Below are 24,932 nucleotides of genomic sequence, written 5' to 3'. Positions count from 1 at the left end.
TCCGCCAGTACCTTGTCTCCTACCTTCCAAACTTTACAGAAGCTCTCCTGCTAACCATGCAGGACTAGCACTCCTGAAAGAAAGGATGTTGTGGAGACATGGCTTAGCCACAGCCTAAGGGATGTTTACAGAATGAGATTTTCACTCTGCAGCAGAGTGTGCGCTGATATGAAACTTCCTGGCAGATTAAAACTGTGTGCTGGACCGAGACTCGAACTTGGGACCTTTCATAGAATTCCTACAGTTAAATTACGAAACACCACCATTACCAGACAAAAAGTCACACAATAACTCCAATTGTACGAGAAGTGTACCTTCACACAACAGCTCAGTAGGTAGAGCACTTGCCCGCGAAAGGCAAAGGTCCCGAATTCGAGTCTCGGTCCGGCACACAGTTTTAATCTGCCAGGAAGTTTCATATCAGCGCACACTCTGCTGCAGAGTGAAAATCTCATTCTGGGAACACCTTGGATGCTATACTATTGCAAACGTTAGATGAACTAGTAAATTCGGAGAAATGTCAAGTTTCAATGCAGCAATTATTAAGGCATGTGGAGGAGTACAATACCAGGCAGAAACATAGCACATTGACCATTGGTATTTCAACCAGTACTATTACTGTGTTGATTGTACTTATCGGTGTGGTATATGTCTTATTAAAATGGAGGATTCAGCATGTTAATGCAAGACCGCTCCATGAGATTCCTGTAGAATGGATTACCAGTAGGGCATGAGTCAGGGCAACCTGGAGGTATATAGGGAAGAAGTAGAATATAGGATAGAACTAGAGTTAATGTATAGGGTAAATTCGGGGACGAATTTAATTTTTAGGAGGAGGCAGTGTTGTGGCCACATGTAGTATGCGTTGCTTCATGCAGTGGAGAATGGCAAAACAGAGGCAGCCGGCAATAGCGGCATTGTGAAGTAAGCGTGGCACAGATAGCCTTGCTGACAGTAGCAGACTACTAACCAGCTGACGCAAGGACGCACATAGACCGAGTGCCAAGCGAAGCATGGAGAGTGCTGGGTAAGGAGAAGTGAGGTCAGCATGCTAAGTTACGCTACAATATACTGTGAGAGTAATAACATTAGCTGCCACCGAGGGTAAAAAACGTCCTCCTGCTGGATATAAATAGTGGAGCGCAGGCAGCAATGGACAGAAGCCATTAGGAAGTCGTTCAGATCTGAGGACAGATGTGGTCCGTGTCTGAATTTTCAGCCTTCGTAGGTGACGATTCCAGAAGTCTGTTCCAGCTTGTAGGAGTCATCTGTTCGTCCCCAGATGTCAACTTCAGCTCTAGGGGTCAGCCTGAGTTTGGTTGGCACCATGGCTGGCTAACTACAGCAAGAACTTCCAGCAAGATGAGCCGCAGCGCAGTCTTGGTCACAGGCACCGCTGGGGACTGACGCCCAGACTTCACGGCAACCCGTCCATACCACGTGGTCCATCCATGATGCGACCTCGTGGACATCGTGACTCATGGCTTCCCAGCCGCCGGTGCAGCAGGCGTTGGCAGATGACCTCACGGCAACGTGGCTGCTGAGCGGCGATGAGTTTATCTCAACCACAGAGCATCCTGACTTCAGCAGAGCACTGGTGACCTGAGGCTCCGAGGGTGATCAGCGGCACGCATTGCACGCATTGACAGGGAATCTACACAGCAGCAGCCAGGCAGAGGGATCTGCAGGGCTGGGCAGCGATGACGAGGGAGAAATTGTAAAGAAAGTTCAATAAATAATTGTAAAACTCCATGCCGTCTCAGTCTTTGGTGCAGCCACTGTGTCTGCTGGTAACAAGTGGTGCAGAAGTCGTTACAGGTGGTCATCTGATGTAACATATAGCATGCTTTTTCACTTATGAGCCAGAAACTGAGTGCCAATCAGTGCACCAGAAGAGCCCCAATTTACCAAAACTGAAAAAGGCCTGAATGTCCAAATTAAAATTCAAAGTGATAATGGTTGTGTTTTTCAATGTCCGTGGGACTATGTATAAGAATTGGGAGCCTGAAGGAATATTAGCCGGAACAGGTAAGAAGAAAGTGATCTGAGTTGTGGAAAAACAGTGTCATGGATTCTTTATCAGGACAGCCCTCCTGCACATACTGCATTGGTGTTCTGTTACGTGTGAGATACAATGCAGACCATGTACATGCTTTCAAAAGATAACTTCAAACATTGCTTTCAGCTGTGTAAAATTCACGTGGAGCTGTATAAAGATTGTGGAATTGAAAGATTGTGGAATAGAGTATTTTGAAGAGGTTATGTAAAATTTGTGAAGAAGTGAAAGTAAAGAATGTCTTATCCCTAATCCAGTTATTTTTTGCCAGATCTCATATTCTGTCTCTTCTGTTTGTCTGGTGTCAATGTAAAGAAATTCATCATTTTCAGCCAGAATTGCATGACTTGCTCAGACATGGGCACCTGTGTATTCTGTGTACAATTACTGCACAATCCACTGCAGAAACACTCAGTGCACACTGACCACTGCTGCATGTATCACTCTCATGTGGTAGACAAACACTCTAATCATCAAAGTCAGCTTTGGACTAAAGAGTATTCTGCAAATAAACTAATAAATCCAGAACAAGCCTGGAGGACTACATGATGTCAGCCAGCTGCTATCTTATCATATGCCGTATGGTGTCATTTTGGTGGTGTACATACTTCTCACTCAAACAGCACCTCATTTGGCCTTATGAGGCTTGGTGCACCACATTTCTGTCCTTCCACAAAAGAAAAATCCCTGATAGCATCAGGGGTGAACTCTGGACCTCCAATGTGGGAGTGCAATACACTGATCACTTACCTGCAGTGAGTAATAATAATCTATCATATCTGTTTCCAGTAGCATAGTTTGTAGCTAAAAGACACTTGGTATTTATCAGTTTTTGTTTGTGATAATATGTTTCAGAAAATTTTTGGTTTCTCTGATCTGTTGCCCTAAATTGAAATCTGAGCTCTCGAATTTTGATAGTTGTATATCATTACTCATATGTGTTATCAGATTGTGGCTTGTGGTTTTTTTTCTCATTTTAGAAATGATCTTATACCAAGTGATCCAAAAGTCAGTATAAATTTGAAAACTGAATAAAACACGGAATAATGTAGATAGAGAGTTACAAATTGATACACATCTTTGGAATGACATGGGGTTTTATTAGAACCAAAAAAATACAAAAGTTCAAAAAATGTCTGACAGATGGCGCTTCATCTGATCAGAATAGCAATAATTAGCATAACAAAAGCAAGACAAAGCAAAGATGATGTTCTTTACAGGAAATGCTCAATATGTCCACCATCATTCTTCAACAATAGCTGTAGTCGAGGAATAATGTTGTGAACAGCACTGTAAAGCATGTCCGGAGTTATGGTGAGGTACTGGCATCAGATGTTGTCTTTCAGAATCCCTAGAGATGTCGCACGGACTGAGGTCAGGGGACCTGGGAGGCAAGCATGACGAAAGTGGCGGCTCAGCACACGATCATCACCAAACGATGTGCATCTGTCAGACATTTTGTGAACTTTGTTTTTTTCAGTTCTAATAAAATCCCATGTCATTCCAAGCATGTGTGTCAATTTTTACCTCTCTATATACATTATCCCGTGGTTTATTAAGTTTTTAAATTTATACTGACTTTTTGATCACCCGGTATGTGCTCCATGAAAGATATCTCTAGTAGCATGGATTTTCACATTGTGTTTGCTTATCAAATGTTGCTACATGCTGTTGGAAATAATTTGAAGAACATATGGTAGGAATTTACCTGCTTAGTCTGATTAAAATACAGAGTCTAGTCATTAACCAGAATTTTTCTTAGTGATGATTGAGACAGACACAGTAGACCCCTCAACTAATATTTCCAGATTGAATAACATGCATGCAGCCAATTTGACATGTTCTGTCATATAAATGATTTTGTATCTAGGATCACCAACACATCAAATAAGATGGAATAATGTGGGATATGAAGATGATTTGTGTCTTTGAACATCTTGTGCATTTTGGCATAGTGGGTGATAGTCAGTTACTGTGCCATCCAAAAGTCAAGCAAGACATAAATTTGTCACACACATGTTTAACGAGGCTGAGGCCCAGGACTTGGATTCTGTCAGTGGTGGAAGCTGCCCCCCACCCCCGCACCACCCAGGGGATCTATGGTGGGGGAACTCCACCAGCTCAGCTTTTCTACCCTTCAGTATGCTTCCAAATATCACTGAAGAAGACAGTGAGTTCCTCTATGGCCACTGCATACTACTTCCTTAGCTGGTGGTTGGCTTCTTCGCACGTGCCATGCAAGCAGCCTTGCATGCTTCCCATTCTTTTGCTATTGCGTTTCCAAGGTGTGCATGCCCCACGTGATGAGTTTGGGGAATGAGATGGCCACCTACTTCTTCTCCTCCTCCTTTTCAGGTACTGGCTGTACAATCCTGTCTTCCACTCTAGGCTGGTACCCTCTCCCCACTGCTGCCACCTGGGGTATGGCAAATCAGCAGTCACTAAACAAGCCATATATTTGGTCAGGAATGGATCAGCGTGTTGCACAGAGGTAGTGGCTATTGGGACAACTTAATAAAGGAAGCCATGAATACAAGAAGTAATGATAAAGTCATAGAAACTGATAGTGGCTACAAACTAGGCTCTGCTTGCAATCTGATGCTTACCACATTAAATTGCAAGCACTCACAGCTAAGAGACTTCCAGACAGCACGTGAAGTGGAGCCCATCTGACTACATCAGGACGTGAGAGTGTCCCCTCCGTCATACCCATGTGTCCTGTGGAACTGGGATGGGGAGAAAACCTTATATAAAGAGAAACCTGACACAATTATCCCAGAAGATGATGTAAGCGACACTCATCAGTGAGGTAAAACTTTACACTCCTTCAACTCACTTTTTTTAATAAAAGCAGATAATCTCAAAGATAAAATTGTTAACGCTTTTGTGGCCACTTGTTGACAAACTGCCTATTGGCTTCTGTCTTGGTTTCTTCAGCTGATGTTCACCTGATCATTTTACTGATGTTTTTCCAACATGAGTGGCTGGCATTGTCAAACCTTCACTCTCCATTGCTGGTGATGAAGTACCTGGTGCGCCAATGTCTGAGGGTTTCTCCACGGTCATTTCCAGAGTAGTTCTCCCCTTGTTAACTATGATGGTCATTCGCTGCAGCATGGGAAGCCAGGATCCATGTACCTTAAGACTTTCTTCTTTCTTGTTGAGGCTATTCCCATGTTTTTATATTTCAATAACTTCTCTGTACAAGTGGGTGTGACAGTACTTCTCTACAGGCAGAACTTCTGTGTCATTGAATATTACTGCCGAGTCGGTCTCACACAGTGCATGTTCTGCCATGGCCATTTCTCCACCTGCCCCAACATGCAATGTTCTTTGATTGTGGTGTTGGTTGATCGTCCAGTCATTTTGACATAAACTTTTCTGCATGTGCATGGTGTGTGGTATATTCCAGAGATTGTAAGTGGGCCCCTTTTCTCCTTTGCCAATCTAAGACACTATTTGATCTTCTTCGTTGGTTTGAAAATCATCTGTATGCTGTGTTTGCCCAATATACACTCGATTCTGTTCGTCACTCTAGGAATGTATGGCAGAAAGGCCATACCTGACATTTCTTTTCCTGATTTGTCATTTCACTGAGTGTTTGGCTCTGTTACACTTCTAATATAACTTGTTGAGTACCCATTGCTCCTCAGAACACTTTCTAGGTGTTCCATTTCGTGTCTGAGATGCTGCGGCTCACATATTCGTCATGCACACATGAGCATCTTAATCATTCCCCTGTTCTGGCTTGGTTGGTGGTTTGATAGTTTGTGTGGGTATCGGTCTGTGTGTGTCGGTTTTTGATACACACTGCGTCCCAGGTTTTCACCATCCCTTTGACCAGCACGTCTAGAAATGGAAGTTCATTGTGCTTTTGTACTTCCATGGTAAATTTTATGTTGGCATGGAGGCTCTTCAAGTGTCTAGGAAGTCACCATGGCTCCACACAATGAAAGTTGGCAAAAACCTGGGACACAGCATGTATCACAAACCAACACACATGGACCAATACCTGCACAAACTATCAAACCACCACCCGAGCCAGAAAAGAGGCATGACTAATATGCTTGTAATGCATACATGACAAATATGTGAGCTGCAGCATCTCAGACACGAAATTCAACACCTGGATAGTGTTCTGAGAAGCAATGGGTACTCCACAAGTTATATTAGAAGTGTAATAGAGCCAAACACTCGCAAAATGACAAATCAAGAAGAGAAATGTCGGTTATGGCCTTTCTGCCATACATTCCCAGAGTGATAGACAGAACTGGCCATATATTGTGCAAGATGATTTTCAAACTGACAAAGAAGATCGAAGAGTGTCTTAGATCAGCAAAGAAGGGAAGGGACCCACTTGCAATTGACGGAATATACCACATACCTAGCACATGCAAGTTTATCTTGGAATGGCTGGATGATCAATCAACACCAGGATCATAAGAAAATAAGTGACATTACCGGTTGGGGCAGGTGGAGGAATTGGGTGTAGCAGAGCACATACTGTGTGAGACCAACCACAAAGTAAAATTCAATGACATGGAAGTTTGGCTGCAGAGAAGTACTATCACACCGACTTGTTCAGAGAAGCTATTGAAATACAAAAACACGGGAATAGCCTCAACAAGAAAGAAGAAAGTCTTAAGGTAAATGGATCCTGGCTTCCCATGTTGCAGCAAACGACCATTGCAGGTAGCAAGAGGAGAACCGCACCAGAAATGATGGTGGAGAAGCCCTCGGACACTGGCGCACCAGGTACATATAGTCTATGACCGCAAGCTCAGCACCAGTTCACCACCAACAATGGAGGATGAAGCCTTGACAATGCCAGCCAGTCATGCTGGCGAAATGTCAGTAAAATTATCAGACAAATGTTATGGCAAAAGATACTATGTGGCTTCAAGATGCTGCAGAAGCTGTAGATAAGAAAGGTTTACATTCTTAGATCTCTGGGCTCTCTACAATGCTGTCAAGACAGGAATGTACTACATCAGTTTGCAAAACTTAGGAATCCAATAAAAATGACACTAATAAAATGTATTTTATGTGGAGCAGACAATTTCATCCGACAAAAGATACTATGCAGCTTCAAGATGCTGCAGAAGCTGTAGATAAGAAAGGCTGACATTCTTAGGTCTCTGGGCTCTCTACAATGCTGTCAAGACAGGAATGTACTACATCAGTTTGCAGAACTTAGGAATCCAATAAAAATGACACTAATAAAATGTATTTTATGTGGAGCAGACAATTTCATCATCAGTGAACATAAGTACTAAAGACACAGGGAATTGCACAAGATTTTACTTTTTATTTTTTATTTTTTTTATTGCTTCCTTTAGACCTGCTTGCTCTGTTTTATATTAGCTCATGTTTATTGTAAATTTTTACATGTTTTGGTTGATTACAAATTTGTGTCCTAGCATAGTAATTATATTAATAAAAATTATTAAGTAATGTTAAAAAAGAAATGTTTTATATGTTTCTAAATATTTTGTGAATCAGTAAGAATATTAGTTGACAGACTATATGTTGATGACTAAAACTAGTGAAAATGAATGTTTAAAAATAAGAATGAATATTAGTCAAATAATATTTTATACTAAATGCTATTTTGATATGGATCCTAAATAAGACTACAACCAAAACGAATCAGTTATAGTGAAAGCTATCACCTTATGAAGATATGTAAATGTGTATATGCTCTTGAATGGTGTCAGAGCATATTACTGTTCTGTCTCTACTGTAATAATCATTTTATCTTCTTTTTGTGTTTGAAAATACTCTCAGAAAAGCATCAGAACTGTTTACGACACTGTATTACACTTCCCGTGCTATGCACCTTCCTCCAATGAACATCTCCTCATCACCATCATCAAGGTGGATCTGGATGCTGTGTGAACATGAGGCTGATGTCATATGAAAAATTTTGGTAGCAACATTTTCTATTACTGTCCACCATTTTTAAATCCTTAAAATTTTATACAGTGCTTGGATACTCGGGTTCCCTAATTTAATTATAGGCATCAGTTAAAGATAATGTGGTCAGAAGTACCATATGACCACACCAAAAGATGTCACTGTCTTTCCTGTTGAACCTGTACAACTGAATTTGGGCCATATCCTGTTAGGTAATGTTCCATCCCTGGCTGAGGTTTACATGCCTAACGGCTAAATGTTCTTAAATGTAAGGGAAAATCTGATAGACCCTTCAACCTGTTTCAACTTTGTCACATTCATTCTGCCAGGTACTTTTTTCTAGTTCAGGAGTTTGGCCATAGTTGTTATCCTTTGATCTAATATTTGTAGGATTTCTGCAAAATCCTCTATATATAACCTGTAGGAGGCGGCATGGTATCTTATTGTAATGTCTATTTCATAGATTTTGAAGATAAGAGGACAGCATTAGTTGGCATGATGCAAAAGGCTCCTGTGAATCTGAGGAGCAAACCATTCTGTGCACGTCACAGTCTTTACTTGTTCTGCATGCAGTGAAGTCTGTGCATCCAGCTACTTGTTGTAAAGCCTCTGATTGACATGAAAATGGCATCATGATTGGTCCTCACAGCATGCAGTGGTAGCTGGTAGTTAGCTGTTGAAACACGGGTATTTTTATTCAAAATGGTGCTTGCTTTGCCTGCAATTGTCTGAATGTTTCCAGAATGAGATTTTCACTCTGCAGCAGAGTGTGCGCTGATATGAAACTTCCTGGCAGATTAAAACTGTGTGCCGGACCGAGACTCGAACTTGGGACCTTTGCCTTTCGAGGGGGTGCTCTACCTACTGAGCTACCCAAGCATGACTCACGCCCCGTTCTCACAGCTTTACTTCTGCCAGTATCTCATCTCCTACCTTCCAAACTTTACAGAAGCTCTTCTACGAACCTTGCAGAACTAGCACTCCTGAAAGAAAGGATATTGCGGAGACATGGCTTAGCCACAGCCTGGAGGATGTTTCCAGATTGAGATTTTCACTCTGCAGTGGAGTGTGTGCTGATATGAAACTTCCTGTCAGATTAAAACTGTGTGCCAGACTGAGACTCGAACTCGGGACCTTTGCCTTTCGCGGGCAAGTGCTCTACCAACTGAGCTGTTGTGTGAAGGTACACTTCTTGTACAATTGGAGTTATTGTGTGACTATTTGTCTGGTAATGGTGGTGTTTCGTAATTTAACTGTAGGAATTCTATGACGTTTAACCTTTAAGGGGAATTTAAGTGGATTTCTGGGGGCTATGGTTAATTTCTTGTCTATGCACCACTGTGCTGCATCCATTTCCTCCAGCTCTGCTTTAGAATTCTCTGATACCACAACAAAGGTTTCATCAGTGTACATGACCACACCATGACTTGCTCATCTTCTTCCAACTGTCACAATAGGTGTTTGATTACTAAATAGTAAGGTACTGTCTTGCAAACTGACTCATGTGGGCACACTTTAGTAGTTCTCCTTACTTTTTGTTTGTCAGCTGACCATTCCATGACTCACCGCTACAGTAATTGATGAAGCTGTGGCATGGACACTGGGGTACCTGTTGTTCATGCACGCAGGCAAACCATGCAGACCACAATCAATTATCAATTCATATTGCAGTTGCTACATTTCCCTTTCTTAAAGCCAAGTTGGCATGGCTTTGAGTAGTTTCCAGGTGGGAGTCATTGTACAAAGTGTTAAGGAATCTAATATATCCGCCGTCCGCGGATAGGAAAATCTCAGAGTGTGAGTTATAGCGTTTTTATTTAAACTAAAGTCTTTCTTCAAATTTTACAAAATGATATTCGTGAGGTAGGACTGATCCTCCAACCCTACCGATAACTAAATCACAGATTCTTCCAAACATAAACCGTCTGTAGTAACCTTACAACTTCACCAAACCAAGCCCTGGGCATCTCGTGAAGAGCGGTGTGGAGTCCACGTTGCCGTCACCTGAGTCCGAGGGCAAGTAGAGTCCTTACGACAATGGCTCCAGTACGCTGGCGGCGGTGGATGATGACGCGGCGGCTACAATGACACCAGTGGGCTTGCTTGGTGTGAACTGCCTTTCCAGGCTCCTGCGCCAGCCTAAATGGCTCTGAACCAGCCTAAATACTGCTTGACGCATGGATATGGCTGGCTCTATTTGCAGTCACATGTCGAGCAAAAGGAAAGAGGTCTGCAGCTGGGAATCGTCTGTGTTTCTGGGACGACCGGCCAGGCTGACCCCTACTCGGTCCGGGGCCCGCTGTACCAGTCTACTTCATGGGAAGAGAGAGTTGCAGGCTCTTAGTCTGGACACAGTATTCCTCCCCCCATGAGGGAGGAGAGGGCACATCACATCTCGACGTTGTGTGGTTCTGTCAGCCTCGAGTCGGTGACTGGGGCGGCTGGAATATCTGGGTCCACCTCCATTGGGGTTGCAGCTGCTGTTGGAGGAGACATGAGGTTTGGTTGCCGGTGGTCTAAACTCGGCTGTGGTGGAAGGCGCGTCTCTGACACTGGGGAAGGAGGAACAAAAGAAGACGGTAAGTGCCTAGGAACAGAAGTCTCCCCACGACGGTGCCGCAGTTGGTTTATATGTTTGCGACAGACAGGGCCTGCAAGGAGGGTAACTTCAGTCATAGCCTCTCCTGGCAGGCGGGATATAACTCCTGGGGCCCAATGAGGACGACCTTTGGGATACATTAACGCCCAAACTGGATCTTGCAGTGCAAAGCGGTGATGACGGGTTCGTCGACTAGAAGGTTGAGATGGGGATGGCTGCATTAATGATAGTAATGCCCGATGTGCACGGCCATGTAAACGTTCTGCTGGTGTTGCTCCTTCTTGTGGGGTAGCCCAATACAAGGCCAAAAATAGCGGTAGAGCCATTTCTAACCTATGGTGCTGTATCAGCTTGGACATTTGAATTTTAAAAGTGTCGACAAATCGTTCCGCTCTCCCATTAGATGCCGGATGGAAAGGGGCAGTGTGGAGTAGTTCAGTGCCATTGGCTGCGCAAAAGGTAGTAAATTCTGCCAATGTGAATTGGGGCCCATTATCAGTAACAATAGTTTCTGGCAATCCTTCTATGGCAAAGATGCGGGCAAGTACTTGTACTGTTTGCCCTGTGGATGTGTTGGACATTTGGGGAATGTATGGAAAACCAGTACCAGCGTTGACAAGTATGAGGTCCAGCAAAATCCAGTTGGAGGCGAGACCAAGGGCTTGAGGTATCCGGCCAAGGGAAGAACTGATGTGGGGGGGTTGCTTGTTTACTCTGACATGTCTGACAGGAGGTTACGAGTTTGGTGATGTCCGTGTCCATACCTCACCAATAGACATGTTGACAACCCAGTCTCTTGGTAAGCACCACACCCCAGTGACCCTCATGGAGTAATGTGAGGACCTGTTGTTGGAGGGCGAAGGGGATGATGACCCTGGTTCGCGCATTGTCTCCTTGGAGAAGAAGCACCTGCTGGCGAGAGGATAACTCGTGCTGGCGATACCGTAGGCTTGCACGTCTGGGTGGTGAAGCTGTTGACGATTGGTTGGCCACCCCATTTTTGCCCAGTGTAATACCTCCCACAGGACCGGGTCTGTGGCTGTGTGTTTGGCAATGAGCTTGGCATCCAGTGGAAGGCTGGCAATGGCTTCTTGTTCTGCAACGTCAATGTGGAAGCACACATCAGGATCTTCATCGAACTCCAGGTCCTGTCCAAAGGGTAAGCGGGAAAGCAGATCCGCGTTAGAATGGTGGGTGGTTGACCAATATTGAAGCTAATATTGATAACTAGACAAGAACAAGGCCCAGCACTGAAGGCGTTTGGCTGTCTTCGTTGGAACAGAAGCTGACATTCTGAAGAGGGGAAGCAAAGGCTTATGGTCTGTAAGTAACGTGAATTTTCTGCCGTAGACATAATCATGAAATTTATTTGAGTGCAAATATAATGGCTAACGCTTCTTTTTCAATTCGGCTATAGTTCTTTTGTGCATTTGATAAGGCTTTGGAGACAAAAGCTATGGGATGCTCTACACCATCCATAACTTGGGACAGGATGGAACCCAAGCCGTAATCTGATGCATCCGCTGCTAAGACCAGAGGTTTGGATGGGTCATAAAGGGCGAGGCAAGTGGGCCTTTTTAAGTGCCTGGAAGGCCTTGTTACATTCAGGTGACCAATGCCATTTCACATTCATGCGAAGTAGTCTGTGTAATGGTTCAGCAATGGCTGCTGCATGGGGAATAAACTTGCGATAATAGTTTAATTGGCCCAGGACGGACTTTAATTGACTGGTGTTGGAAGGAAGGAGGTGGAAGCTGCTGGACGGCCTCAACATGTTGGGCCATCGGTCTGATCCCTGCAGCGCTGAACACATGGCCTAAATACTCGACCTGGTTCACAAAAAAGGAGCACTTATCCTTGTTGGCCTTGCGGTTTGTTTATTGGAGTACTGAAACTAGGGCACGAAGGTTGTTTGCTAGATCCCAAGTGTCTTTTCCCACAACCAGGATATCATCTAAATAGTTGGCAGTGCCTGGTTCCTCCCGAATCAGCTGTTCCAGAAACTGTTGAAAAATGGCTGGTGCACTGGCTATGCCAAAAGGCAACCAGGTGTACTGGAAGAGACCGAATGGTGTAGTGATCACAAGAAGTTGCCGAGAGTCAGCATCAAGCGGTATCTGAAGATAGGCATCCTTTAAGTCGATTTTGGCGACGATACGCCCGCCAGCGAGGTGTGAGTAGATGTATTCAACTTTGGGAATGGGGTACGAGTCAACAACTGACTGGGTGTTGACTGTATGCTTGAAGTCCCCAAAAATGCGCAACGCACCATTAGTTTTTTCCACCAGAACGATTGGTGATGCCCACAAACTGTGAGGCACTGGCGTGAGAATTTTCTCATCTTGAAGTTGCAGAAGCTCCTGGCCTAGTGCATCCCTGAGAGCAAAGGGCACATTACGTGCCTTGAAGAATTTAGGTACTGCTCTGGGTGGGAGAGCATCATGGCTTTGGAACCCGACTATGCCGGTAGTGGGTCATTCAAACACCGAACTGAACTGTGCCAGCAACTCCTGTAGGTAGGAGTGATTGGCAATGGACCGAACGGAGGGGGTCGCATCCTGGATCTCCAAATCTAAAATGTTGAAAAGATCCATGCCTAAGAGGTGGTTGGCGCCAGGAGAATTGATGACCAATATGCGAGCAGTCATGGCAGTAGAATGATATTGGATTGGTGCCGTAAACTGTCACAGACCTTGAGGATGACATTGCTGTAGCTGCGAAGAGGGATGTCAAAGGGATGTAAAGGTGGGGAGCCAACCCATACATAGGACTTCCAGTCAATGATGGTTACAGAAGAGCCAGTAGCGATCTGAAAGTCGAGAGGAACAGCATTAACTGACAGATGGATGGATATAGACTTTGTAGAGTGTGGAAAAACACCTTGGATCAAGGAGACAGTTGGCAACCCACTGGTCACGTCCTCCTCGTCGGTAGCAAATTGATCTAAGCGAGTAGAATCGACCACCATTTTAGTGGAAGACTGGCAGACCTCGGCTTTATGACCAATCTTACCACAGGTGGCACATTTGGCACGCCTATGGGGGCACTGAGGTCGAGGGTGCTGGGGAAAACAATGTCAACAGGAGGCAATGCTTGTGGGCGTCAACCAAACGTGAGGGCAGAACCAGAGCCCGATGTGTCCCTCTGGCCTGGAGGAGGACGTGAATGACGTCTAGAGTGGGTGGCATATACAGAAGATGGGTCCTGGAAAGAGGCAGTGGAACGAACCGACTGCTCGAACGCCCGTATGATCGGAAGACATGCTTCCAAAGAAGGATCTTTCAATTTCAGCAGGTCGGTACGGAGACTGTCATCTGGTGCATGAACCAGAATCATGTCACGCACCAAGGAAGCTGCATAAGATTGTTTACAGGCAGGATTTTGACAGACAAAACGGCAGTCCCGGGATAACCCATGTAAATGGGCAATCCACTCCCGGTAAGACTTCCCCATGGCCTTGTGGCTGCTAAAGAATTAATGCCAGGCAGCAGCCGCGTGAATTTGGGAGTCAAAATAATCTGACAGATTGACCTTAAGAATCTCGTAAGGGAGAGCATGGTGTATGCTGCAGGAGGCGGTAGATCTCAGGCCCCGCATACACCAGGAGGTAAGCACGTTGCTGGGCGTCCCCAGCGATGCCGTGGGCCACGAAGTGCTGCTCCATACATGCCACGTAGTTGGTCCATGTTTCCACCTTCTTGTCAAACTGCTGGAAAGGAGGCAGCGCATCCAGAAATTCTTGACCATGGTGTCGATCCGTGCAAGATGCTGTGAGACCTCCGGAGGGGTGCTGGCCATTGACTCCAGGTGTTCGACCAGAAGCTGGTTATCCACTGCATCTGCTGGAGCAGGAGGAGCGGCTACTGGGACACATCCATTTGTTTGGTCATACTTGAGGAACTGAAACAGTCCAAGAGAAGAAACTACGTCTCCGCCGGAGAGATGCACACGTAGAAAATTCGTGAAGTTCCTTTCGCCACTAATATATCCGCCGTCCGCGGATAGGAAAATCTCAGAGTGTGAGTTATAGCGCTTTTATTTAAACTAAAGTCTTTCTTCAAAATTTACAAAACAATATTCGTGAGGTAGGACTGATCCTCCAAGCCTACCGATAACTAAATCACAGATTCTTCCAAACATAAACTGTCTGTAGTAACCATACAACTTCACCAAACCAAGCCCTGGGCATCTCGTGAAGAGCGGCACGGAGTCCACGTTGCCGTCACCTGAGTCCGAGGGCAAGTAGAGGCCCTGCGAGGATGGCTCCAGTACGCTGGTGGTGGTGGACGATGACGCGGCGGCTACGATGACACCAGTGGGCTTGCTCGGCGTGAACTGCCTCTCCAGGCTCCTGCGCCAGCCTAAATACTGCTTGGCGCATGGATATGGCTGGTTCTATTTGCAGTCACATGTCAATAACTCCGCAGCTGTAGCGACCTCTTGCAGCATCGTGGATGCCTCCTGGTAGTCTCTGGGAAGCGTCTGTGTTTCCGGGACGATCGGCCAGGCTGACCCCTACTCAGCAAGAGTTGCAGGCGCTTAGTCTGGACACAGTAGAATCGTTCAGTGGTCTGGTTTGGAATGAAACAATTTGTACTTATATTTATTCTTGAAAACTTTAACATTAATATTATTGTGTCCTGAAGCTTTTCCATTTTTTTTTTAAATTTGGTTATGTCTTCTCCTTCTTCTTCTTCTTCTTCTTCTTCTTCTTATTCAGTGAATGGTATAGTTATCAAAGCATATAAAGTATAGTTATTATAAAACTGAATAAATCTTTGTTTATGCAGCTTATTAGTTAGGTATTTTATTCCTACCTTGGTAACATATTGTGATTCTGCTAAACATTAATTTGATGAACTATTGGGACATGTACAGTACATTAGTAAAATATCTAAGAAACATCTAATTCAAGTAGAGAATTTGTAAAGTTATACCACATTGTTATAGGCAGCATATAATGTCACTCAACATATTTGGAAGTTTAAAAGAAGACAGGGAAGAAGAGAAATACTTCAATTGACATGTGTGGATAAGAGGAAACATCATGACTGAAGACAAACAACAGACTGAAGTAATAAATGATGGAGAGAACTTGGCAATGTGGCATATTCTTATGAAGGCTGTTTTGGAATGTTATGCAGTTTATGATGTGGTCAGTGGTAATTTCATTAAAACCAGAAGTAAATGTTGAAGGTTTTGTTGAAAAATTAGCTACTTGAACAAAAGCTAATTTCAGGGCAAACAAACATCTTGTTTTGTCACTAGATGTGAAACAATTATTTTGAATTGCTGCATTTGAAAATGGAAAAGGTGTATGGGAAAGGTTACACCAGACTTATGGTAGCCCATCTGCAGAAAATATTGACTTGTTGTGACAGAAGTTTCATAATGAATGAGAGTGGTCAAGTGGTATGCAAGGTCATTTAGCAAAATTTGAAGAAGTTCAAAGATGTCTATGCTAAATAAACCAACAGATGAAACTGTCTTGTGTCCACATTTACTTCAGACATTGCCAAAAGAATTTGATCACATTTATGTGACTTGGAATGATTTGCACAAGAACAGAAAACATGGCATAACTTACAGAAAAATGTCTGAACTATGAGTTGCGAATACAAGTAAGAGATTAAACAAACTGCAATGTTCTCACAACCCAAGGGAAGGGTATCAACACAGCAAAGAGCCAAAAATAAAATAATGAAATGATTAGTATTCAAGAAAGATAAAATTCAAGCAAACATGATGTGATGAACTGTTTTTCCTGTGGTAAAAATGGACATATTTCAAAAGACTGCAAAACAGGTTTATGTGCTCTAAAGCAAAGGAAAAAGTCATTTATCCAGAAACTGTCCTAGCCATGGTGATTCTTGCAGTGCAATCATTCTGATTCTGCAATGTTGCCAGCTCTGAAAATATCATCAGAAGCAATTCCAGGAAAGACTTTATACGAGAAATCTTATTTACTAGAAAATTTTGAAATATCATGGTGTGATGAGTGGTTTATTGGCAGTAGTGCTACACATCATGCAACAAATAGTCAAGATTGTTATGTTTATACAATCCTTTTGATACACCAAAAAAAATGGGCAGCACTAAGAATAATGTGCATATCAAAGCATTTGAAAGTGACTGTATTGACGATGAAACTTTTAATAGAAAAAGGTTGGACTAAGCAATTTTTCGAAGATGAGTGGTACCGTCCAGGTGGTACCTGTAATTCATTTTCTGTTAGAAAAGATGGAGAGATAGGTATTGATAAAAGTATCAAAAATGATGGTAAAATATGGTTATTTTACAGAACAACATACCGATGGCATAATATACACCATAGCAAAATAGATGTTGCTGAAAACAGTTATCTGTGAGATGGTACATTCATGTCTTCAGTCAGCAAGGCATATTTCAATAGCATTGTGTGGTGAAGCTGTACTTGCTGTGACTCACGCTCTGAATCAAACTGGGACAACAAGAGGTAAAGGGAAAACATCAACTGAACTATTTTTGGGAAAGGAGAGTCATTTTGGTCATCCAAAAATATTCGGGATAGGATATATTATCTGGATTCTGCTGAAATCAAATACAGAAAGAGATGAAGCATTCAGTGCTAAATCTTTGAAGAGTTATATAGTTGGCTATGAAAACTGTGAATATCATGTGTACCTTATAGTCAAGTATTCAGTTATTGTCAGTCAAGATGTAAAATTCAGTGATGAAACATTACAACTACCACTGACGAGTGATGTAAACAAGTTAGTTGTGTCTTAACTGTGGATGGTTTTAAAAATAGAATACCATATAATGTGAATGATGAGGAAATATTAGTAGAAAGTGTTGGAGTATTGATCATCATGAGCATGTGAAAGTCATTGAAGATACAAACAACAGCTCTTTAAATGGAGCTGAAAATACAAATGGATGTATAGTATTGAGGAACAGAGAAATGATTAGAAGGCCAATATATTATCGACATGAACCTGTGCAATCAAAAGTGAAGGTGCTGAGGTGAGTTCCAAAGGAAAATGATGAAGCATTGAAGCATTGAATGCAGAAAATTGGAAAGGTACAATGGATGAAGAAATTCACTCACATCAAAAGTTTTATGGCTGGAAATTAGTTGATTTAGCAGCTGTGAGAAAACTTCTGATCATTGCTGGGTGTTTGCAACAAAATTGAATAATAACAATGACATTGTGTGCTACAAGACAAGTTTAGTTGCCAAAGGGTTTAGTCAGAAGCCAGGAATTGATTTTTCTGAAACATTTAGTCCTGATGTTAGATTTGAAACAGTGAGAGCACTTTCGTGGGTTGCTATATAAAGAAATTTACTCACCAAGCAGCAGTAGAACACACACATAAAAGACAGTTGTAACTGGCAAGCTTTCGGAGCCAGTGATTCCTTCTTCAGGCAGAAGAGTTCAAGGATAAGAAAGAGCAATGAAGGAAAAGTACTGGAGAGATCTAGGAAAAGGGGTAGATTTTTGGGAAGTGACCAACAACCGTGAGTCAGGGGAGACTTACCGTACAGGATGATACAGAAAGACTGATTGTTGGGGATGGCGTCAGACAAGATTTGGAAACTTGAGAGCTTAAAGGTGAAAGATAGGGTAATACACAGAAAGAGACTACTGCTTAAACATCACACATGAGTTAATAAGAATGAAAAGCTAAATGCATTGTATGAAACAGAGTTGGGGGGGGGGGGGGGGGGAAGGAGGTGGGGGAGATGAAAAACAAATGGGTAAGACAATGAAAGATGTAGGAAACTAAAATGGAGTGAAGCAAAGAGTGGTTACAGAGAAGAAATGCTGAGATGGAAGAAATTAACATAAATTAAGGCCAGGTGTGTGGCAAGAACCTAGCAGATAGTGTCGGAAGTTCCATGTGGCTTTTTGCGGATGATGCTGTAGTATACAGAGAAGTTGCAGCATTAGAAAATTGTAGCGAAATGCAGGAAGATCTGCAGTGGATAGGCACTTGGTGCAGGGAGTGGCAACTGTCCCTTAACATAGACAAATGTAATGTATTGCGAATACATAGAAAGAAGGATCCTTTATTGTATGATTATATGATAGCGGAACAAACACTGGTAGCAGTTACTTCTGTAAAATATCTGGGAGTATGCGTGCAGAACGATTTGAAGTGGAATGATCATATAAAATTAATTGTTGGTAAAGCGGGTACCAGGTTGAGATTCATTGGGAGAGTGCTTAGAAAATGTAGTCCATCAACAAAGGAGGTGGCTTACAAAACACTCGTTCGACCTATACTTGAGTATTGCTCATCAGTGTGGGATCCGTACCAGATCAGTTTGACGGAGGAGATAGAGAAGATCCAAAGAAGAGCGGCGCGTTTCGTCACAGGGTTATTTGGTAACCGTGATAGCGTTACGGAGATGTTTAATAAACTCAAGTGGCAGACTCTGCAAGAGAGGCGCTCTGCATCGCGGTGTAGCTGGCTCGCCAGGTTTCGAGAGGGTGCGTTTCTGGATGAGGTATCGAATATATTGCTTCCCCCTACTTATACCTCCCGAGGAGATCACGAATGTAAAATTAGAGAGATTAGAGTGCGCATGGAGGATTTCAGACAGTCGTTCTTCCCGCGAACCATACGTGATTGGAACAGGAAAGGGAGGTAATGACAGTGGCACGTAAAGTGCCCTCCGCCACACACCGTTGGGTGGCTTGTGGAGTATAAATGTAGATGTAGATGTAGATGTAGACATGCTGCAATGCTTGTTCCCACCTGTGGAGTTCTGAGAAACTGGTGAGTGGTGAAACAGGTGCCGAGGTCATGATTGTCATGTTGTAAAGCATGCTCTGCAACAAGATATTGTGAGTTGCCAGTAAACGCCCTCTGCCTATGCCCATTCATCCTAATTGATAATTTGGTGGTAGTCATGCTGATGTAGAAGGTCAAACAATGTTTCCATAACAGCTGGCGTATGACATGTTATTTTGCAGGTGGCTCTTCCTTTGATAGAATGTTTTGACAGCCACAGAGCTGTTATAAGTGGTGGTAGGAGGGTGCATAGGACAAGTCTTGCAGCTAGGTCAGTCACAGGAGTAGGTGCCATAGGGTAGCGAGATGGGTGCAGAAGGAGCATAGGGTCTGGGTGACTTTCCCAAAGTCTATCCCTTTTCCTAGACTATGCTGATAAGTTGCATAAATAATACAGATCCAAATGGTACTGAATCCTTTATTGTTTGCTCATGATGCATTTCAGACATAGCCCCTCACCAGATGATCTGGTGACCAACAATAATAAGAAGTGCAAATAATGAAATCATACAATACAGCTATACCAAAGATATAAGGTTATTTAAATCTCAAATGAAATTAATTGTGCACAATTTTGAAAAACGTAAGGCTATACCACCCAACATCATTATATGCATTGACCAGGATGTTGAATATATGTTAAATAAAACATATGCTGTTGTGAACAAGAAGTAGACCTAACCAGTAACTGACTACAGTTACAATGTCAAGGCACCACTAACAGAGTTATAATGTAAACTCGTATTGCTAGAGGGTAATGCTTCTGATGACATGTAAAATAGAAATACAGGGTATTAATATAAAACAATAAAAGAAAATCAACAGAAAACCATGATGCATTAGTGCAGATTTCATAAAACAGACATAATGTTTTATGTCAGCTTTACATTTCTGATATGACTCAAGAAAAACAGTTTGCTAATAAAATTACGTATGGTCATTAAGAATTCCATGTGACATAGAGAAAGTTAAAAGAAAGAATATCTCAATTGGGACTCTTATTGTTTTTTCCTGTCCACAAGTAAATCGTTGAAAAAAATCAAAGAACAATCTACAACTGCTTGAAATCTGCTCATTTATTATAAGTTCTCAAACTATGTGATTGCTCACATATAGTTCAATTTCTTCTAAAATATCTAATACTAGCCTATACCATTTTTACCAAATGTAAAATGGACATGTCATCTTTATTGTTTTTAAGCTGATGTTGGTTCTCCTTTAAATGATATCCCAAGGCACTTCCATTCTTCCATATCCCTGTTCATGAAACCTAATTTGAAACTCCTTTCTAGTTTGCCCGATTTAATATTTCTTATATCAAGCACAGAAAATCTTGTAGGTAACTGAACTACAGAATTTATTCAGTGGTGGTTCTAAGCTATGTTGCAGCAATTTAACCAGTTTATTATTCAATTGAACCACCACCAACTAAATTCTGCAATGCATGTATGTGTAAGATATACAGGAAAACTAATATCAACAGCTTAAGAACATAGAAGACAATACCTCCATTTTGCATTTTGGTAATAAAAGTATAGTATTGGGCATTTTAGAAGAAACTGAAATGTATGTGAGTAATCATGTAGGCCAAGAACTTAAAATAAATGAGCGCAGTTCAAGCAGTCATAGGTGGTTCTTTGATTTTTCCAGTGGTTTACTTGTGGGTAGAAATCAACAAAAAGAGTCCCCATCTGGCTATTCTTTCTGTTTACTTTCTCTATGTTTTGTGAAATTCATAATGATCTCATGTAAATTTATTAGTGAACAGTTTTTCTTAAGTCATATTACAAATATAAAGATGACATGTAACAGTATGTTTGTTTTAAGAAATCTGCACTCTTGCATTGTGTTTTTCTGTTGATTTTCTTCCACTACTGTGCTGGTAAAATTGAAATAATTATTTTAATTGAGCTTTTATTATTTTATATTAACATTTCTGTTTAGCACAATCATCAGAAGTGCTGGCCTCTAGCAACATAAGCGTACCTTATCATTGCCTTGACACCGTAACTGTAGTCAGCCACTGGTTAGGTGTACTCCTTGTATACAATGGCACATGTTTTGCTTGATATTTGCGCAGACATTATTCAATGTCCTGGTCAATTCAGTAATGTTCCTGAGTGGTATGCACTTAAGTTTTTCAAAACTGTGCACAATTAATTTCATTTGAGATTCATATAACTTCATTTCTTTCATATAACTGTACGTATGATATCATTATTTACATTTCTCTTTATTATTTGTTGACAGCTCATCTGATGATGGGCTATTCCTGAAATGCATCATGAGCACAATAAAGGATTCAGTACCACATGTATCTGTATTATTTTTGTGACTTACCAACGTTTTTAAGTTCACTTTAATAGTTACAATTAAAAGAAGAGTTTGATATTGTGGCCGGTGAAGTGGATTGCTTTCTTGACCTCCAAATTCAAAGATTTGAAAATTGTGTGAAGATTAATCAGATTGCATATGCAAAAGAGTGTTGGTGTGTTTTTGTACAAGGGATGGAAATCTACTATCATTACCAACTGAACTTGGGTGGGTACTTGGTGATTCACTGCCAGCTAGTGATACTGATACTTACCTAGAGTAATTTCACTTACTTAAATTAGTAACATGTACAGATGTAACATATGCTGTCAATTTCGCTTCAAGAGCACAAGAGTCACCTGCCTTAGATTGGTTAAATGAATTTTTCGCTATCTAAATAGTGCAATTGAAGATGGAATTCAGTTCAGAAAATTAATGAGTTCTGCTATAGTGACACCAGTCAAAAATTAATGAGTTGTTGTAGGAACTTATAGTGATACCAGTCATGCAGGTGAAAAATTGACTAGACATTCAACAAATGGAGATTTAATGAAGTATTGTGGGGGACCAGTAAAATGGAAAAGTTAACTTCAGAAATGTGTTGCACAAGTCATATGGGAGCTGAATTTTTTGCTTCACATGAGGCAAGTAAATCATTAGTGTTACTGGATCATTCATTGAAGATAACTAAAATTATTGAAGAAAGTTCATTTCCTGCATTGCATATTGATAATCAAAGTACTATTAAGTACATGAAAGGTACAGGATTCTACAAGTGCTCTAAACATATTGAAATAAGTTATCAGTATGTACTACTGTTAGTCAGTCACAAGAAGATCAGTGTAGAATATGTTTCAGCAAAACATCAAGCAGCAGATATCTTTACTAAGGTACTACCAGTGATGATGTCTGCCCCCTGTAGCTAAGTGGTCAGCGTGACAGACTGTCAATCCTAAGGGCCCGCATTCAAATGGGTTCAAATGGCTCTGAGCACTATGGGACTTAACATCTATGGTCATCAATCCCCTAGAACTTAGAACTACTTAAACCCAACTAACCTAAGGACAGCACACAACACCCAGCCATCACGAGGCAGAGAAAATCCCTGACCCCGCCGGGAATCGAACCCGGGAACCCGGGCGTGGGAAGCGAGAACGCTACCGCACGACCACGAGATGCGAGCCCACGTTCAATACCTGGCTGAGTTGGAGATTTTCTCCACTGAGGGACTGGGTGTTGTGTTGTCCTAATCATCATCATTTCATCCCCATCAATGCACAAGTCACCGAAGTGGCGTCAAATTGAAATACTTGCACTCGGCGAACGGTCTACCCAACAGGAGACCCTAGTCACACGACATTTATTTACCAGTAATGATGTTATCAAGAATGAGTGACTGAGTTAAGTCTTTGATTCAATACTAAAATGTGAACATTGTGGGAGAATGTAAACAAAAGCGTAAATTACAATTTCACATTTTATTACGTAGTAATGGTATTAGTGTTGCTGTGTAAGTTCTTAGGTGAGTTGCTGTTGTTCTTGTTATGTTGCCATGAGTAACATGTTGATATATATCACTGAATAAATCTTCATTTATGCAGCATATTAGTTTTTGAGTTTTGATTTTCTCTGTTAGTGTTTTGAACAGTTTATCCCACACATAGGTCTTTAGCTGGATTCTCAGGTAGCTTTCCCACTGTAGCTGTTTGTACTGATCAACCAAATCTCACTATAGAGATTTAAGATTTCTTTATTGGGCCAGCTGAGCTGTTTTGATAGCTGCATTGGGGAACCTCTTCACCCAAACTTTTATCCTTCCTTCCAACTCTGACAATCCTCTTGCTCTCCCCACTTTCCTTGGGCTCCCTCCCCTTCTGATCCCCCTCCCCCCCCCCCTCTGCTGTTTTTACCCTCATCCCATCTGTCCACACCTCGTTTCCCAGTACTTGCTCTCCACTGCCTCTTCTACCGACTCCACCTCTTACCCCCCTTCCTGCCCCCCTCCGCTGTCAACCCTCCATCTCTTTTTCCTTTCTCCCTCCTCTCTAACCTCCCCTCCCTTGACAGACTCTTCCAATTGTACTGCAGTTACTCTGTGTGTTTTGGTGCTCGCTGTGTATGTAACATCAGTGCAGTGTTTGTTCAGTGTTGTCATTCCATACTGTGAAAGCCATTTTTAATTGCGCTGTTTGTGTCACCATTGATAATGTGCTACATCTGTACCATTTTAACTGTATGTGGATTTTATGTAAATGTGCCTCACGAACTACCCTTTTTTGTATATTTTAACTCAAATCCCTTCCCCCTTTTCATGTGTGCATTTCACCTTTTGTCCTCGTATTTTATATCTGTAATGTTCTCCTGCGGTATTTCATGTAATCTCTTGGCTGAAGAGCAGCGAATTGCTTTACTACAAGCCCACACCTGTCACCATGGGGCAGGTGAATGAAATGACAATAAACGAAAAAAAACTAGTCCCAGTACCTCCAATGTCACTATCCACAATATGAACCCCATATTTTCTACCCCACCACTGGTGTGCTCCAAGACTCCATTCTTTCCCCTCTACTCTCTCTCCTGTATACTGCAGAAATGCCCAAACCTCCTCTGCCTGTTCACCTCTTCCAATTTGCTGATGACACCGCCTTCCTGGCCCTCTATCCTACTCTTCAATGGTCCCAGAATACTCTTCGAACCCACCTCGACCAGTTTACCACCTGGTGCAACCAGTGGATCCTTTGCATCACCTCTTCCAACACCCAGACAATCATCATAAGTTGTACCACCTGCTCCTTCTGGCTCCACGATTTTTATTATGGTCGTCCCATCCACCTCACTCCTACTTTGAAATACCTTGGCCTCACCCTCGACTGTCACCTCATCTAGACTCCCCACCTCCTTACTATCCAACACAAAGCCCACAACAGACTACACCTCCTGAAACTCCTGTCCGGCCAGACATGGGGTTGCATCCTTCCACCATCCATCACATCTACAAATACTTAATCTGTGCCATTCTTTGTTATGCCAGCATTGCCTGGATATCTGCCCTGCCCAGATTCTATTAAGCCCTGTAAATTCTTGGATGCAATGTACTCTGCCTTGCCTTCTGTATCTGCCTACCATCACCCACATGGATCCTATATGACCTGATTCCTTTCCCACATCTTCTCTTTTGCCTTGAACACATCTGCACCCTGTACATCATCCACAGACTCGATCCCCCCACCCCCTCTTTCACTTTGCTGAACTTTTACCGTTGTGTCT

Source organism: Schistocerca americana, chromosome 1, assembly GCF_021461395.2.
Source record: "Schistocerca americana isolate TAMUIC-IGC-003095 chromosome 1, iqSchAmer2.1, whole genome shotgun sequence".
Lineage (NCBI taxonomy): Eukaryota > Metazoa > Arthropoda > Insecta > Orthoptera > Acrididae > Schistocerca > Schistocerca americana.
This window is presented reverse-complemented; position numbering follows the sequence as displayed.